This window comes from Nelumbo lutea, chromosome 8, assembly GCF_056320005.1.
Source record: "Nelumbo lutea isolate HS-2025 chromosome 8, American lotus-T2T, whole genome shotgun sequence".
In the NCBI taxonomy this organism is placed as follows: domain Eukaryota; kingdom Viridiplantae; phylum Streptophyta; class Magnoliopsida; order Proteales; family Nelumbonaceae; genus Nelumbo; species Nelumbo lutea.
The window spans coordinates 53859999-53879992 of record NC_142691.1 but is presented as its reverse complement, the minus strand read 5'-3'; the positions used below and the strand labels follow the sequence as shown (position 1 = coordinate 53879992).

General features: G+C 41.0%; 1 protein-coding gene across 2 annotated transcripts in view; it reads right to left on the bottom strand.

The window, feature by feature from the left end:
* ISA1 (isoamylase 1) overlaps positions 1-19994 on the bottom strand; it is a 138434-nt gene that overhangs the window by 38642 nt on the left and 79798 nt on the right. The window lies entirely within an intron of this gene.

Sequence of the window (19994 nt, the reverse complement as noted above, 5' to 3'; positions counted from 1 at the left end):
CTCATGAAAGTACTAGGGGCATTAGTTAGTCCAAATGTCATAACTAACCACTCGTATTAGCCATCTTTTGTCTTAAATGCTTTCTTCCACTCATCACCAGGCCTAATCTGTATTTGATGATAGCCACTCCTTAGATCGATATTAGAAAAAATGGTTGCTCCATTCATCATATCAAGCATGTCATCAAGTCTAGGAATTGGGAACCTATACTTGATAGTAATCTTGTTGATTGATCTACTATCAACGCACATACGCCAAGAACCATCTTTCTTTGGAGTGAGAAAAACTGGAACAGCACATGGATTAAGGCTTTCTCTAATAAAACCTTTCTTTAGGAGGAACAACACATTCATCATATCAAGCATGTCGTCAAGCCTAGGAATTGGGAACCAATCAAGCATGTCATCAAGCCTAGGAATTGGGAACCTATACTTGATAGTAATCTTGTTAATTGCTCTACTATCAATGCACATACACCAAGAACCATCTTTCTTTGGAGTGAAAAGAGTTGGAACAACACATGGAGTGACTGGTATGCCTTCACATTTTACCTCATATAAGTTAACCCCGGGGAAGGGCAAGATTACTGTTGTTGATGGATCTCAGACCCCAATCTCGGGTCAGGTGAAGTCAGAATCACTAATAACCTTTCTCTTGGCTCTATTCTACATGTGCCCTAACTACAAAAAAATTTATTGTCTATTAGTTCTTTAAAAAAATCCCACAATTGCTCAGTGGCCTTTTTTACCAACCATTGTGTTTTTCGGGATCTAAGCACGGGGAAGACGATTGGAAGTGAGCATGAAGTGGATGGAGTCTACCCCCTAGATGGACCTTCAAAGCATGGATTGTCAAGCCAAACTAAGTCTTGTTCCAATGAGAAAATGAGTCTTTTGAAATTATGGCATTGTCCCCTTGGTCCTATGTCTGTCAATTCTATCAAGTTTTTGTTTCCAAACTTGTTTGATTCTGTGTCCAAATAGAACTTTGAATGTGAAGTTTGTCATTTATCCAAACAATGTAGAAAATATATTTTGCAAGTAGTAAAAGAAGTAATGTTGCTTTCCACTTGAATTGGGGCCCATATGCTGTCCCCTATATGGGGGGGGGTACAGATATTTCATTCTCTTCATTGATGACTATAGTCGGTATACATGGCTTTATTTGATGAAAAGTAGAGACAAAGTTCCACTGATTGTTCAAAACTCATGAAAATGATCGAGACACAATTTGAAAAAAGAATTATGATAATAAGATCTGGCAATGCCAAGGAATACTTTAAACATCACTTGCATAGATTTCTTGAAAACATGGGCACCATTCACCAAAGTTCATGTAGTCATACTCCACAATAAAATGGGGTGACTGAAAGAAAAAATAGGCATGTGGTTGAAGTTGCTCGAGGCTTATTGTTCCAAAGTCATATTCCAACTAGCTTTGGGGGTGATGTTGAGACAACTGTATATCTCATTAACAAACTCCCATCAAGGGTCCTTAACCTTCATTCTACTTATCAACTACTCTTCCCTGATGAACATCCTTTTAATCTACCCCTTAAGGTCTTTGGTTGTGTTTGTTTTGTTCATGATATGAGTCCTTCTCGACGCAAGTTTGATCCTAAATCAGTTAAGTGTGTATTCATTGGTTACTCTAAAGTCCAAAAAGGCTATAAATGCTTTGATGCTCTCTCTGGAAAGAGATATGTCTCTAAGGATGTTACCTTTTTGGAATCCTCTTCCTTTTTCCAGTCACCCCATCCTTTTCTTTAGGGGGTGAATGCAAGTGAAGATCGAACTCCCTTCTGCCTTCCTGTTCCTACCTCTATTACTTCTCCTCCTCCTGTGTATCGACCTCGATCCTAAGAGCAGTTTTTCATCAGGCGTAGTTAAGAGGGTGGCTCCTGAAGCAGAATGCCCATCACAATCTGATTCCTCAGACTCAGGTAATCTTGAACCTCCTGACAATCCTATTATTGATTCTAACCTTGATCTTCCTATTGCCATTCACAAAGGGAACATGTAGAAAGTATCCTATCACTAACTATGTGTCTTATGATGCTCTTTCACCTTCCTATTGTGCCTATATTTATGCAATCTATTCTGTTTCCATCCCTCGCAGTGTTATAGAGACAATGCAGTGCCCCCACTAGAAGGAAGCTATGAACCAAGAAATGTAGGCCCTAATAAAGAACTAGACTTGAAAGGTTGTTCCTTGCCCCAAAGATAAGATTCCTGTTGGGTGTAAGTGGGTTTATACTGTTAAGCACAAGGCAGACAACTCAATTGAAAGATACAAAGCTCAACTTGTAGCCAAAGGATACACTCAGACTTATGACAATGATTATCTATAAACCTTTGTCAACACTCTTGGAAAAATAGAGAAATCTTAGTGGTGTCAAGAATTAATTAGTCTTTTAAAACGCGGAGGCGTGAGGCGTAATTCAGAACGCAAGAGGCGTAAGCCTCCTTAAGAAGGGGGGTTAGGACGAGGATGAAGAGGAAGAGGGATCTCATTTTTTCTTTGTTGTTAATAAAAATCTTTTATATTAAGAAGAATAAAGATGCATAACAGTAGTTCAAAGGGGGGGGGTCTTGTTGAAGCGAAGGCGAGCTCGCTCGCCGAAGGCAAGGAAAAACCCTCCAAGAGAGAATGTAACCAAACAATCTCACTGCAAACCGAAGATATGGCCCTATACTCTGCTTCAGTGGAAGACTTGGAGACTGTTTGTGGTTTCTCACACTTCCAAGAAATGAGTGAATCGCCCATAAAAACACAGGTTGGAAGGTTCACAGGTTAGAAGATCATCTACAGTTAGAAAATCCAAAGGACCATCATTTACCAACCTTGTGATACGATCTATATTAATGTGGCCAAGTCAGTAAAGCCACATGAAAGAATGGTAGGATCCATCTAATGGACGCCATAAACGTTGCGGAATGGGTGGGCGAATCATATTCCCTAAATTTAGAGTACAATATTCAAGGATCCTACTTGAACCATAATCAAACCAGATCTGTACCAAAAGATAAATGGGAGGAATATACCTGATCCGGAGAAACAGTATCTCCCAAAGTTAGTGTTCACGCCCAAAGAATGCTCCAAGATCTGTTCCTGCTGAAGATGACACAACTGTGAATGGAACAGAACCAGCAGGGTGCCTCCTACACACTGGATCCTTCACAAGAATCCTCTGGAAGTATTAAACACTGAATCTTTTCCAGTCTTTCTTGCAAAACTGATGTCAAGAACAGATTTCTTGACTTTCTTTTCTGCAAAGATCTAATCTTGCAATGGCAGATGGCGGCGGCAGGAGGAGATCTCCAAAACGAAAAAAGGCTGAACTGCTTTTTCTGTTTTTCTGGAGAGTATGAATGAAATCCTCTCTCAATTCGCAGGAGATATCATATACCTCTTCAAGGTGGTTCGAAATCTCCTCCTTTCTTCTTGATTAAGAAACCTCCTTTTTAGGAGTTATCCCAATCCAAATCAGTATTTGGATAGGGGATAATCTTAATCCTTTCTGCAGATAGAGTTAGCTTACTCCTGATCTTATCAGGAGGTTACCAGATTCAAATCTAATTTGAATTTGGTCTCTAAGAGTGGATAAGGCTAAAGGCCCAATCCTTTTACTAACTTTAATCTCAAATTCGCCCCATGGATGGGTGATCATATCAGCCCACCTCGAAATGGGCTTTTGGCCCATTAAGTGTTCAGTCTCTAATTACTTTCCAATCTGCTGCCCAGTTGGGCTTCTTTGTATGGCGTGGGACCCAAGCATTGATCTACACACCAGCCACATGGGTTCGGCCCAACCTCTAAAACAAGGCCCAGCCGAATTCACTGAAAAACTCAATGAACCCCTTGAGTCCATCATATGGACCCTATGGGCCCAACACTTACATTAAGTGGTCCCTGGGCCAAGCCATCTTATAAAAACCCAGGGACTGTGGGCAGGTGCAAGATTAGCCCATCAGGTATTATCCTCAATGGTCTTACACTTAACCTCTCAGCCCTTAATGATCAAGTACTGCCCGACAAGAGAGGACCTCTCCCTCGGCTGCAAGGAACAGTGCCGCACTCTCCTCTCACATGGATCCCGGGAACTAAAACCATTTGCAAACAATTCGAAACCGTACATATATATATAAATATATTAATTTTGCAAAACAAAATTCCAACGATTGAAATCAATTGCCGGCAGTTTGGTTTCCATCAAAGAGAGTGCATTCCCGATCATTACCCTTTGTCCGACAAAGTGGCTGATTCTGTCACTATGATCATCCACTCAGATGAATTCTCAAACTGCCCCAACATACCCAGGTTTTGATCCCCGCTAAGGATCTCACTGATTGGCATATCAAAGGCAGTCTGATCCAACACCTAGTGAAGTGTCATAATCGAGTCTAGGGGTCAGGTGTAACTTTCCAGTTTTGCCCATCTATCTCCAAGGTCCAGGGCAATACTGGAAATCTGGTCCGGTTCAAGGATTCAAGTAATCCCATACTGCATGTGCCTCGGGTCTTACCCTGGTGGCTGAGACAGGCCATCCCAATACTTGGTGGCACACCAGCATCAGCCTTAGCAGGATAAATCTCCCCAGACTTATCCAACGGCTGTGAACATTTAAAACTAACACGAGTCTCTATAAATGTCCAGTTTTAGGGTTTTACACAGAATTAAACCAAACAATATGAATCAATCATGCACTTTATTTATTTCCACTAAATAACAAAAGTACATCAAATCAGATTGAAGCTAAGGGCATACAAAACTGTCTAACACCACAGGCATGTGGGATTAACTGTATCACGAGTTCTCTTCTTGGGGATTATTTCCAACGTAGTTTCGGTTATGTTTGTTTCCAGAGAAGGATGGAAAACATAGAGATTGTTCTCAAGTTCTCCATATGCAAGGAATTTGTTATTCCGTTTAATAATAATCAAATTACTAAATAAGAAAAAATAACCATCCAAACACAATTTTGAGACAGAAATCAAATTTCTTCTTAAATTAGGTATGAAAAGACAATCTTTAAGTACACTTGTTCCTTCTCTGAAAACTAGTTCTACAATTCCTATAGCTATAGCTGCAACTGTTGCAAAAATCCCCAAGTAAAGCGTTAATTCTCCATCACTCAATCTTCTACTTGCCTTGAACCCTTACAATGCATTGTATGCATGAGTTGAAGTCCCAGAGTCAATACACCAGGAAGCAGAAGTGAACAAAAAATTGGTCTCTATGATAAAATATTCGAAATTACATTGCTTCTTAGTCTCCAGATACTGAGAACTGTTCGTCTTCCAATGGCTGATCTGCTTGCAAAAGTGACAGGCATCCGATGCTTTGTCATTCTTTTACCTTTTAGGCTTGCTAACCTTTTTTTAGGCTTTTTCTTTTCCCTCATCTTCTTCTTACCTAAATTGCCACCTTCAACAAGCATGGCTATCGATTTATCCTTCTTAATCAGTTCTTCCGCCCTCTACAACATATTGTTGAGTTCCTAAAAGCTAACATTTAACTTATTCATATTGTAATTCATGATAAACTGATTGAAAGAGTGAGGTAAAGAGTTTAGGATGGCATCAACTTTGGTGACATGATCTAGCCCTGACCCGAGTGCCTCTAGTTCATTAATGTAACCCATCATCTTAAGACAGTGGTCATGAACCATCTGGCTCTCGGTCATTTTAGCGGTCATAAACAGTTTTAAGTGCTTTTGCCGAGTAGAATGATTATACTCTTCATACATAGTCCTCAGACTATCAAGGATATCCCTGGACACTTCGATTTGATCAAATTGTCTCAGTATCGGATTGTCAAGAGAGGCTATGATGTAGAACCGAGCAAGAGAGTTCTTTTCCCATTCTTGATACTCTCTCCTACGTGCCTCAGAAGCCCTATCACTCGGACGATCCGGAGCAGGGTTCTTAGCAACCCTATCCAATTTCTCGGACGTTAACACCAGCATAAGGTTACGGAAGCAGTCAGCATAGTTTGGGCCCTTAAGTTTGTTATCGTCCAACAACTTGGCGAATTGTCGGTTTGCCATTTCTAATAAAAGGCAAGGCAAATTATTAGTCCACAACCTAAAATGATTCATGTTTACTACATAGATATGGGTTTTAATCTATGTTCCATTTCCATTTGTTCATCTCTGAGATTTCCCTCCTATCTTAGTGACGGAGACAGAGAAATATGTCTCTGGAAATGTGGAAAACCACATACAGTGCATGGAGCCAAATATTTCAACTGCATAACCCCACCACCTTTTGTGAATGATCATATCCACTTATCTTATGAGTTTTCCCTTTGACCTTTGTCAGACAAGGTTCATTGCCATTTTAGGTTAAAACATTTCTATCCAGTAAGTGCTTACCCATCATATTCGTAAATGCCAAGGGACCGTGAGAGAGTCTTCCCTTTTAGGATAGGCCCTTACCACATCAGTCTATGACGCCCCTATCATCTTATGAAACAATCCAACAGATCCAACAGCAAATGGATAGCCCAATTTTATGGTGCATCTCCTCATTACTGAATGACCCATCTTCATGCTAATGATGGAAGGCCTTTAGAGAGTTCATCATATGAATCTCCCAATCACATGCACTTATATTTTGTTGGAGGGAACGAATAATTACGCCCTTGGTTTTCGTTCTCTGCTACTTCGCTGATTGACTCAGGCATCTTCTGTTGTTTTTCTTCGTTTGTTTTAAGTTGCGCGAACTCCCATTGCCATCTTTCCACAGTTTGTTCAGGTTTCAATCTACTGTGTTCGCTCGAACTCTCGCTGCCATCATAAGGAAGCTTCTCGGTCCTTCCGCTTTGACGATGTCTAGTTTTCGCTCGGCGTTGCGGGATTAGAAGAAACCAAGCAGGAGCTCGGGTTTGACTCGGAATCGGCGGGCTCACTTGTTCTTATTTCTTCGTGAGTCTCATTAGAATCGTCCATCTACGTGTTTCTTGCAATAATCAAGCAGCTCGGATGAATCTTGCTGACCGGTTACCATGGCTACCAACAACGAAAGGAACGGTGAGAGCTCAAGTAAGTCTGAATGGTGGGGAGATAGACCCCGTTGTACGTCGACCGGGCTTAGATCAAACCAAAGTGACTCCCACTTTCTTAAAGCCAGATTCAGATAGGCCCTAAACGGCTAGGGTTCCACACGGTTCCACTTGGGGAGGAAGCTGAAGTGGGGCTCATCAAGAAAGGAGATAATCCAATGATCTTAAGGACACCATGGCAATGATGTGCATTCAACCATGGTGTGCGAAAGAGCCACTATCGAAATTAACATGGGCCAAGTGCTTATGGCCCGTGCACGTAACACATCACACATCATACATCACATGCATGAAATAAAACCACAATTGATCCAATCAATTAAATCATCTGTAAAACCCTAAAATAGTTAGATTAAATTAGAATCAACCCATTAGAGCCCATAACATTATCATATAACATTATCTAAGTACATGGGCAGAACTGCAAGCAATTCGACCCATGTAGCTGAATTAGGGCTGATGCAGTTTTAACTTAACAATATTGGGTTTTACAGGTTGGTCTAACTTGCATCTTGCAATCAGCCATCAAACCCTTGGCCCATTATAAAAATTTTAGGGCTATGAACAGTCCCTATTGAGCCACAGATTCGGTCCAACCAATTTGGTCCAATCTGGGTTGAATGTGTCTAGGGTTTGGTGTCTAATTCAAGATCCAATTCAAAATGATGATATATTGTTTTCTGCAAATCGTAGATTGCAGACTTTCTATTTACGCAAAGTCTTCTTCTCCTCCACACAAACCAGCACTTCTTGCAATGAAAAAATTAGAAAAAAACCTAATTTCTCTATTAATTAACATCAGAATAAATCCTATACATTTCGTCTAAAAAATTAAAAAAAAATTATTTACAAACCAAGAATGAATAAAATAATACAACAGGTGTGCAAATTCTTGGTGCCAATAAAAGATTTCGATCTCCACCATACGAACAACCCATAATTCAAGAAATAAATATAGAACATTTCTATAAATATTGCAGATAAATAAAAAAATTAATTTCAGATAATTCGCCCATAGCTGAGAACTGAATTGTCAGAGAAAACCCTAATCTACGCAAATCGGGTAGAACCGGTTCTGCCTATTTGCGCAGTCTTGGCAATAAATCCGATTGAATTATGAGAAAGTAGAGAAGAGAAGGGAAGAAGAGAGAGAAGGAGAAGGAAGAAAGGAAGAAGAAAAGGTTTGGAGCAATCGAACAATGCTGGCGGCACCAGCTTCTATTATATTATATAGGGCGGCAGAAATAAGAAGGGAAAAGATCCTTGTGCCCCTACTGTAAGTGAGTACAATAACAAAAATAACAGAAAATAAAAAAACACTTTAACTAGCCAAACAGACCTTAACACAAATAACTAAATTATTTCAACACTCCCCCTCAAGTTGGAGCATAGATGTCAATCATGCCCAACTTGTCACACAAATCATTGTGCTGCACATGATGAAGACCTTTTGTGAAGATATCTGCACGTTCTTCTAAGCTGACATATGGAGTACACACTTCTCCATTTACAAGTTTCTCTTTAATAAAAATGCTTGTCCACTTCAATGTGTTTCGTCCTATCATGCAGGACTGGATTAGCAGCAATATTGACGGCAACTTTATTGTCACAGTAGATTAACATAGGATTGCTCACTGCAAAACCCAGTTCACCTAACAGATTTCTTATCCACATGATTTCAGCAACCCAATGAGACATCGCTCTATATTCTACTTCAGCACTAGATCTAGCCACCACACTTTGCTTTTTACTTCTCCATGTGACCAAATTTCCTCCTATAGAAGCACAATACCCACTAGTAGACTTCCAGTCATCAACTGCTGCTGGCCAATCAGCATCACTATATACTTCCACCTTTAAGGGACCATGTTTCCGGAACAACAAACCAGCTCCAAGAAACTTCTTGAGGTATCTAAGGATTCTCTCTGCAGCTTCAAAGTGAGTTGTCCTAAGATTGTGCATTAACTGACTAAGGACACCCATTGCATAAACAATATCAGGCCTGGTCATAGACAAATAAAGAGTCTCCCTACGAGTCTTTGGAACTTCTTCACATCTTTCAAAAACTCTCATTGACTGTCTCCCAGCTGATGATTAGATTCAATTGGTGAGTTGATTTTACCCCCAACTTGCTTGTATCTTCTAGTAGATTTAGTACATATTTCCATTGGGAAATAAAGATGCCCTTGTGAGAGCGGGCAACTTCAATTCCAAGGGAATAACGTAAGGGGCCGAGATCTTTCACCTAAAATTGAGTGGCTAAGAATTTTTTTAGTCTCCGTATTTCAGCCTCCCAATCTCCTGTGATCACTATGTCATCCACATACACAATTAGATCTGCAATTTTCCCTTCACCTCTTTTCACAAATAGAGTGTGATTTGACAGGCATTGTTTGAAGCCCATCTGTTGAATTGCTAAATGGAACTTACTAAACCAAGCCCGAGGTGATTGTTTCAACCCATAAAAAGATTTTTTTAACCTGCACACCTCTTGTTCAATGCCTTTGGCACAAAAACCTGGAGGTTGGGTTATGTACATTTCTTCCAAGTCACCATTCAAAAAAGCATTTTTTATGTCCAATTGGTGAAGTTCCTAGTCAATATTTGCTGCCAATGAAAGAAAAGTCCTAATAGAGTTCATTTTGGTTATTAGAGAATAAGTCTCTGCATAGTCCACTCCATATACCTGTATAAAACCTCTTGCTACCAATACAACCTTGTACCTTTCAACAGTTCCATCAGCCTTGTGCTTCATTGTGAACACCCACTTGCAACCCACTGGTTCCTTCCCTTTAAGAAGATCCACCAACTCCCAAGTGCCATTTTTTGTGTAATGCATCAATTTCTTCCTGCATTGCATCTGTCCATTCAGGTTTAGATAAAGCTTCTGCCACATTCTCAAGAACGGGGACACTGCCCATAGAAGAGAGGAATGCACAGAATGAAAGTGAAATGTGATCATAGGACACAAAATTAGAAATAGGATGATTAATGGTATAAGATCTAACACCCTTTCTCTTATCAATAGGAACATCAAGATCATTGATGACAGTGGAATCAACATTGAGAGGAACAGGCATATCAATAGGAGCAAGTGTACCTGGCTGATGAGACGGATCTGCCTCTGGTGAATCCGATGATGTTGGTTGCATAGTGTCAGGTTCCACGACTCTTGAACTCTGCTAGCTTTTATGGCGACGATGAAAAACCCGGAATGGAGGAGGAATGGGTAAAGGAGGTAGTTGAGTTTGAGCTGCCTGTTTCTCCTCAACCCTACTCTCCCCTTGAGGAGAAACCAAGAAGAAAGGTTGATTCTCAAAGAATGATACATCAATGGAGACATAGGATTTGCGAGAGGTAAGACCATAGCAGCGATACCCCTTTTGGGATAGCCTCAGTGGGTAGAGTAACAGGGCCCCAAACATCAGAATAAACAATATGAAATGGAAATTCAGATCTTTTATTTCTCAAAGGTAAAAAACTTCTACAATGTTTACTCAATTGACATGTATGACACTGTAACTGACTCACTGACAAGGACTCAAACAACTTTGGGAACATAACTTTTAATGACTCAAAAGAAAGATGACCAAGACGACTATGCCATAAATAGGCTTGACTCTCACTGGACAAACTCATGGACTCTGTAACCACAAGACCAGCTTTATTCTCCAACACGTAGAAACCATCCACCATGCTTCTTCTACCAATCGTCTTCCCTGAGGCCAAATCCTGAAACATACATGAAGACAGAAAAAAAGTGACTGAACAGTTCAAGGAATGAGTTATACTACTAATGGACAACAAATTTATAGGTAATTCGAAACATGCAAAACATTAGAAAGGATAAGGCCAAGTGGGAGAAGTATGGTACCTTGGACAACTATGGTAGAGAAAGAACCATCAGCTAGTCTCACCTTATCTCTCCCAGAGAGAAGGTTATATGTCTGAAATAAATTTGACTTACTGGTCATGTGGTTTGAGGCTCTGGAGTCAAAAACCCAAGGAGAATCAGTGGTATGAGATGTTTTAGAATGATATGTTAGAAGGCTTGAGTGTGTTCGGCTTATAAGAATTCCTATTAGCGCATTCTTATGTTAATATCTTGTAATTGGGCCTTTGTTAATGGGCCTAATCTTGTTTACGTCTTAAGTCTTCTGGGTGTCCCATCACTAATCAGGGGTACCCCAGTAAATTCTTGTACTTTGTACTTCACTTATATATAAATAAAGGCATGGTCAACTGCAAGTACAGTTTGACATTTACAACATCTTTTCTTTTTCTTCTTCTCTTTTCTGCTACTTTGACTACAGTGGTTCAGCTTTCATGGTATCAGAGCATTGAGCACCTTCCTGGTTACTGCCGACGCCATCTCCTCCTTGCTGTATTTCTTTTTTTTTATCTGGGTTGCTACTGTGAAACCCTAGGGTTCTAGGAGTACAACACAAGGTTCGACCTAGGGTTTCCCTTGGTTGTAGGGCGCAAGGGAGGTAAGACCCTGAAGCTGGAGTCCTACTAGTTTCTAGTAGTTAGCAGCTATTCGGCTATTAAGTAGAGGTCTGTATAGGACAGACCTAGTTGAGGACTGATTTCAGCAGTCCTAGTGTTGTTTGTTAGGAGGGGAACTCCCTTTACAGTTGCAGTACTCGAAGTTCAAGTGGAGTCTGCATAGCACAGGTCGGTTACCAGCCTAGAACACCTTTGCTGCTGTAACAGAACTGCATCAGAACTGTGACAGTCTCGGCAAGTCTGAAACTGTGTTGCGAGCTGTCAGAACCTGCATCAGAACTAGTTCAGAAAGACCTTAACAGAGCTGTGGAGACTTCAGTTACAAATCATTTCCAAGTCGGATACTAGCCCTACTCCATCTCTGTGAACTGGTTCAGTTACAGACTTTTCCTTGTTGCTTTACCCGAACTGATTTAGTCCAAGTGAAGCCTATCTGGTGTGCTATCAGTACTGTGAACAACTCCTTGACCGAAGTCAGGATGTCATCACTATCCAGTGAAGTGTCCTCAAAAGATAACAGACCTGTTATAAGGTCCTCAAACCTGGAGAACCCTAATCTGCATAGCATGCAGATTACAAGTGTGCTATTGGATGAGTATAACTTTAGAGAGTGGTATGTCTCAGCAAGACTGTTCATTACATCTCGTGAACTCACAAGCTATTTGGATGGAGATAAAAAGGAACCAGAAATCAACAACCCTGAATACACTATGTGGCGCAAGGAAAATGCCACAGTTATATCTTGGTTGCTGGCCTCCATGACTCCTCGGGTGGCCAAAACTATTCATCATTTTCCTACAGCCACTAAAATCTGGGAGAAAGTATCTAAGGCATGGCCAAAAGAAGAATAATGGTAGAATCTACAGGCTGAACCAAGACATTGCAGCCCTAAGGCAAGGAGACATGTCAGTGGCAACATACTTTGCAACACTGGAAGGTCTCTAGGAAGAGCTTGACCATCACATGATTTTGGATTGGGAAAATGCCAGGGATAAGGAGAGGCATGACAAGTAGATTGAGGAGGGCAGAGCCTTCAAGTTCCTAACAGGCTTAGACCCTATATATGAAGGTGTAAGTTCACAAATTCTAGGGAGAGATGAATTACCTGAGCTTCATCATGTCTACAACATGGTGAGGAATGAAGGAGTAAGGAGAAAGGAGATGCAAGTTGACTCCCAGACACAAGCAACAGAACTATCTAGAGAACATTCAGCCTTAGTCTCCACTAAGGGAAGCAGATTTTCAGACAAGAAGTCCCTCAAGTGTACCCATTGTAGTGGTGAGAAACACGCAAAGGATAAATGTTGGGTCTTGTACCCTCATCTGAAGCCAGCTGCTCTGAGAAAGGAAAAAATGCAACATAAGGGCCACACAGCAAGTGGGAATCTTGCCACCAACAATAGTAGTGACATCTCACAGAGTACTCAGGCAGTGTCCTCTTCCACCACAAAGCAGATTGATGATTCCTCTGGACCAAGTACCTTGGGCTTTACAGCTACTGAGGTAGAGGTTCTCAGCCGGGCATTTGCCCATCTGAAGAACAATCCTTTAGCTTCCACCTCACTTGCCAAATCAAGTACAACCTCTGCATTTAGTGCAACTAGTTCCATTAATTCTAGCTCTTGGGTGATTGACTCAGGAGCCACTGACCATATGACACATATGTCCTCATATTCTCCTCATATCATTTATTGTCTAGCCAGGATAAGATGACAGTAGCTGATGGGTCCCTCTCCACCATCTCGGGAAAGGGAGTGGTTGACCTAAGCAAGGATCTCTCTTTTAAATCAGTATTACATGTTCCTAGTCTTACATCAAATTTGTTGTCTGTTTCAAAGCTTACAAGAAATTTGAACTACAGTATAACTTTTTTTCCCTCTCATTGTGTTTTCCAGGACAGATTGACAAGGAGAACGATTGGGAGTAGTCATGAGTATGAGGGCCTCTACTATTTTGATGCAGATGTCAGTTCAGCACTGCTAGTCCAGAAAGTGTGGAGTCAAGAGCTAGGCTGCACTTGTGGCATGCAAGGCTAGGTCATTTGTCTTTTTCTTCTTTAACAATGTTGTTTCCCGATTTATGTAAGGGCATTCCGAGTCAAAGTTTAGTTTGTGATGTGTGTCAAATGTCAAAACAATGCAGATCAATGTATCCAATTTCTAGTAATGAAATTCAAGCCCCTTTTGATTTGGTCCATTATGATGTTTGGGGTCCTTCATCCATTGTCTCCATCCGACCTAGTGAGACTCCCGCTGTGCCAGTTACATCTTCAGCTTCAGTTGATGCTCCTGATGATCCCAACGGGCAAGAGAAAGAGATACTTACATACAGTAGAAGGAAGAAGGGCCCTCAACCTCATGTTTGCAACTAGTTGGACTCAGATCAATCTGTCTCTGCAATCCAAGGTAATTCTGACTCTCTCAATTCAGATTTGGATCTTCCTATTGCTCTCCGTAAGCCTGTTCATTCTTGCACCACTCAGCATTCCATAGCTGATTATGTCTCTTACTCACATTTATCACCTGCCTATCATTCCTTTATGTCTGTTCTTTCCTCTGTATGTGTCCCTTCCAAATATTCAGAGGCGGTATCTGATCCAAGATGGAAAGAAGCCATGAATGAAGAGATGAAAACCCTAATGAAAGGAAGAATGTGGGAATTGGTGGACCTGCCAGAAGGGAAAGGCACTGTTAGGTGCAAGTGGTTATTCACAGTAAAGCACAGGGAAGATGGGTCAATTGAAAGATACAAGGCCAGACTTGTGGCAAAGGGATTTACACAAAAGGAAGGAATTGATTATAAGGAAACCTTTTCCCCGGTAGCAAAGCTCAACACAATCAGGGTTCTACTGTCATTAGCTGCAAAATTCTCTTGTGAACTTCATCAGCTAGATGTGAAGAATGCTTTCCTTAATGGTGATCTACATGAAGAGGTATTCATGGAACCCACGCCTGGATATAATGTTGAAAAGAAGGTGTGTAAACTAAGGAAAGCTTTGTATGGATTGAAGCAATCTCCCTGGGCATGGTTTGAGAGACTTTGTACTGCCATGAATAAAGTGGGGTACACTCAGAACAGTGCGGATCATACATTGTTTACAAGGAGACATGATGAAAAATTTACAGCTCTCATTGTTTATATGGATGATATGGTGATTACTGGAAATGATGTGAAAGAGATGAAGAGGCTAAAGGAGTTCTTAGCTTCAGAATTTGAGATCAGGGACCTGGGAAATCTGAGATATTTTCTCGGGATTGAAGTTGCTAGATCAAGAGAAGGAATCTACATATGTCAACGAAAATATGTGCTAGATCTCCTAGAAGAAACAGGCATGATTGGGTGCAGGCCAGCAAACACACCAATAGAACCGAACCATGGATTACAAGAATCAATGGGTGAGGAATACTGTGATAAGGAAAGGTACCAAAAATTGATAGGAAAACTGATATACCTATCCCTCACTTGGCCAGACATTGCCTATGCAGTGCATGTTGCCAGTCAATTCATGCACTCACCAAAGACTCCTCATATGAGAGCAGTGGAAAGAATTCTAAGATACTTGACAACTTGCCCAGGGAAAGGAATTCTATTCAGGAAGAACAGCAGACTTGGAATTGAAGCCTACACTGATGCTGATTGGGCTGTTGGAGACAGAAAGTCAACCTCAGGTTACTGTACATTCTTGGGAGAAAACCTAGTCACATGGCGCAGTAAGAAGCAGAATGTTGTGGCTAGATCAAGTGCAGAAGCAGAATACCGAGCAATGGCACACGGGGTTGTTGAACTCTTATGGCTCAGAACTCTCCTTAATGAGCTTGGTATCAAGACTGAAGGTCCTCTCAAGTTGTATTGTGATAATAAAGCTGCTATCAACATTGCCAATAATCCAGTACAACATGACAGGACAAAACATATTGAAATTGATCAACACTTTGTAAGAGAGAGAATTGTTTCAGGGGAACTCTGTGTGCCTTATACTCCATCAGAAATGCAGATTGCAGATGTATTAACAAAAGGGCTGGTAACTACAAAGTTCAAGGACATACTTGGCAAGCTAAACATGATTGATATCCACGTTTAGCTTGAGGGGGAGTGTTAGAATGATATGTTAGAAGGCTTGAGTGTGTTCGGCTTATAAGAATTCCTATTAGCCCATTCTTTTGTTAAACTTATCTTGTAACTGGGCCTTTGTTAATGGGCCTAATCTTGTTTATGTCTAAAGTCTTCTGGGTGTCCCATCACTAATTAGGGGTATCCCAGTAAATTTTTGTACTTTGTACTTCACTTATATATAAATAAAGGCATGGTCGACTGCAAGTACAGTTCGACATTTCTAGCATCTTTTCTTCTTCTTCTCTTTTCTGCTACTTCGACTACAAAGGTTCAGCTTTCAAGATGACACATGGAAAGCAGTGGCAGCATTACCTGATGTAGACGCGAAAGAGGTAGAGGGAGTAGGACCAGAATCCATCCGGTGGAGAGTCCTACCATACAATTCCAAATGGTCACGAAAGGAGTTGATAATTTCTTCCTTAGGGTCAGAACTGCAATGCCTTTCCTGAGTTACCAATGGACTAGTCACTGGCGACGCCATATTAGCTGAGTTATACTTTTTCTGATTTTGTTGACTTGGTTTCTTGCCCTGATCGGGTGTTGACTTCTTACCCAAATCCTGTGCCCATTTAGGTTTTCCAGGGAGATCCCAACATTTATCTCTCGTGTATCTTGTCTTCTGGCAGTGAGTGCACCAAAGTTTACTCTTATCATCTGTTCTCTTCTGAGAGTCACCTGTCTTAAAAGCACCTCCGACATTTGTACCTGAATTTCCCCAGACAACTAGGGCAACTGACTCCCCCTCTACACAATTCATCACACTTCTTCTACTCTCTTCTGACTGCACTTAGGCATACACCTCCTGGACTGATGGCAAGTCTTTACTACCCAAGATCTGCACCCTGATGGACTCATGAAGGATTCAGCCCTAGGAGGAAGACAAAGACCCGTTGCTGAGATACAAGTGACTTATATGCCTTTGCATCTTCATCACACTTCCAATTCACATTTTGGTAGTTATCAAGTTCTTTCCATATCGATGTCAAATCAGAATAGTACATCGAGAGACTCCTCTCCACTTGCTTGCAAGTAGAGGATTCAGCTTGCAGTTGATATATCTTGGCATAGTGTCTCTGCTCTGAATAGGTGAACTTTGCTTGTTCCCATATCTCACAAGCAATTTCAGCCCACATAAAAGTCTCCCTTACCTGTGGCAGCATGGAAACCAAGAGCCATGACATCACCATACTGTTCTCTTGGTTCCACCTATCATATTCAGCACTTATGTTCTTCGGTTCCTTCACTCTCCCATTGATGTATCCTATTTTCCCCCTAGCAGTGATGTAGAGTTTTATTCCCCTAGACCACTCAAGGTAGTTCAGATCATCAAAGGGAATAACAGCCATGGGTAAATTCATATCCATCCCCCCATTGACTCCATTGTGGCTCCCTGAAATCTCTGAAGTAGCAGAATTCTCAGACGACATGGTAAGCACAAGATTTTTTTATCTAAACTCTCAACTTAGGATCCCTCCTTATATCGACAAAAGTTCCACACACAACAAATCAGCTCTAGACTTAATCTGAGCACAAAAAACAGCACCAATTTCCAAAGAAGTATGACGAGACTGATTTCATCACAACATTAATCAATAACGTATAAGTTCCACCAAAACATTAATCAATTAGAAAGATCTTAACACACATGAAATCAGACTAACAAGCAGAGAAAACGGGTCATCTATGACCTACAGTCACCTTTTCATAGGTACAGGATCACACGATCCAACAAATAAAAAATATAACCCTCACAAAAGTCAGCCGACATTCAGTGGTTTGGATTCATTTGCTCTCCATTTGGTACACGACCAAGGAAATAAATAAAAGAAGAATGAAAACTTTAGGGTTGTACCAGTTGCAGATCTGATTTGATCAGCCCAGATTCAATCCTCTGTTCTGCCCAGATTCAACAAGTTGAAGAGAAATAAACTTGGTCGCCCAGATTCAACAGCTCTGCTCTGATTGTTAGACAGTTTTGTATGCCCTTAGCTTCAATCCGATTTGATGTACTTTTGATATTTAGTGTAAATAAATAAGGTGCATGTTTGATTCATGTTGTTTGGTATAATTCTGTGTAAGACCCTAAAACTGGACACTTATAGAGACTCGTGTTAATTTTAAATATTCACAGCCATTGGATAAGTCCGGGGAGATTTATCCTACCAAGGCTGATACTGGTGTGCCACTAAGTGTTGGGATGGCCTCTCTCGGCCACCAGGGTAAGACCCAAGGCACATGTATTATGGGATTACTCGAATCTTTGAACCGGACCAGATTTCCAGTATTGCCCTGGACCTTGGAGACAGATGGGCAAAACTGGAAAGTTACACCTAACCCCTAGACTCGATTATGACACTTCACTAGGTGTCAGATTGGGCTATCTTTGATATGCCAATCAGTGAGATCCTTAGCGGGGATCAAAACCTAGGTAAGTTGGGACAGTCTGAGAATTCATCTGAGTGGGTGATCATAGTGACAGGATCAGCCCCTTTGTCGGACAAAGGTAATGATCGGGAAGGCACTCTCTCTGATGGAAACCAAACTGTCGGCAGTTGATTTCAATCATTGGAGTTTTGTTTTGCAAAATTAATATATATATATATATATATATATATATATATATATATATATATATTTGTACGGTTTCAAAATGTTTGCAAATGGTTTTAATTCCCGGGATCCATGTGAGTGGAGAGTGCGGCACTGTTCCTTGCAGCCGAGGGAGAGGTCCTCTCTTGTCGGGCAGTACTTGATCATTAAGGGCTGAGAGGTTAAGTGTAAGACCATTTAGGATAATACCTGATGGGCTAATCTTGCACCTGCCCATAGTCCCTGGGTTTTTATAAGATGGTTTGGCCCAGGGACCACTTAATGTAAGTGTTGGGCCCATAGGGTCCATGTGATGGGCTCAGGGGTTCACTGAGCTTATCAGTGAATTCGGTTGGGCCTTGTAATAAAGGTTGGGCCGAACCCATGTGGCTGGTGTGTAGATCAATGCTTGGGTTCCACGCCATACAAAGAAGCCCAACTGGGCAGCAAATTGGAAACTAGTTAAGCACTGAACACTTAATGGGCCAAAAGCCCATTTCGATCTGGGCTGATGTGATCACCCATCTATGGGGCGAATCTGGGATTAAAGTTAGCAAAAGGAGTGGGCCTTTAACCTTATCCACTCTGGGAGACCAAATTCAAATCAAATTTGAATATGGTAACCTCCTGATAAGATCAGGAGTAAGCTAACTTAATCTGTAGATAGGATTAAAATCATCCACTATCCAAATATTGATTTGGATTGGGATAACTTCTAATCAGGAGGTTTCTTAATCAAGAAGAAAAGAGGAGAAACCCTGAAAGATCATAATCAGATTTCAAACCTAGGGTTGTGAGCAAGAAATCATCCTGCGAACTGAGATTGGATCTCATACACACTCTAGAGAGAAGAGAAGCAATTCAGCCATCTTCGTCCCAGGAGTTCTCCTCCAACCGCCGCCATTCTTTCTGGCAAGATTCGATCTTTGAAGAAGAAAGAAATCAAAAAATCAATTCTTGACATCAATCTTGCAGAAAAGACTAAAAAAGATTTGGTGCTCAGAGTTTCCAAAGGATTCTTGAGAAGGATCCAGTGTGTAGGACGCACTCTGCTGGTTCCGTTCCACATACAGTTGTGTCATCTTCAGCAGGAGCGGATCTTGGTGTCCTCTTTGGGCGTGAACACCAACTTTGGGAGATACTGCCTCTCTGGATCAGGTATAATTCCACCCTTCCCTTTTGGTTCAGATCTGGTTCGATTATGGTTCAAGTAGGATCCTTGAATATTGTAATCTAAATTTAGGGAATACGATTCCCAATTGGGAGAAGGTAGGAAAATTTTTGAAATTCGCCCACCCATTCCGCAATCTTTATAGCGTCCATTAGATGGATCCTACCATTCTTTCACTGATGCCATCTTGGCAATAAATCCGATTCATATATGAGGAAGTAGAGAAGAGAAGGGAAGAAGAGAGAAAAGAAGGAAGAATGGAAGAAGAAAAGGTTTGGAGAAATCGAACAGTGCTGGCGGCGCCAGCTTCTATTATATTATATAGGGCGACAGAAATAAGAAGGGAAAAGATCCTTGTGCCCCTGCTGTAAGTGAGTACAAGAACAGAAATAACAGAAAATAAAAAAAAATGCTTTAACTAGCCAAATAGACCCTAACACAAATAACTAAATTATTTCAATACGCAGATTCAAATCAGGTCTGATTTTGGTTCAAGAATGTGAACCTGGCTCTGATACCATTGAAGAGATGGGAGATCCAATCATAT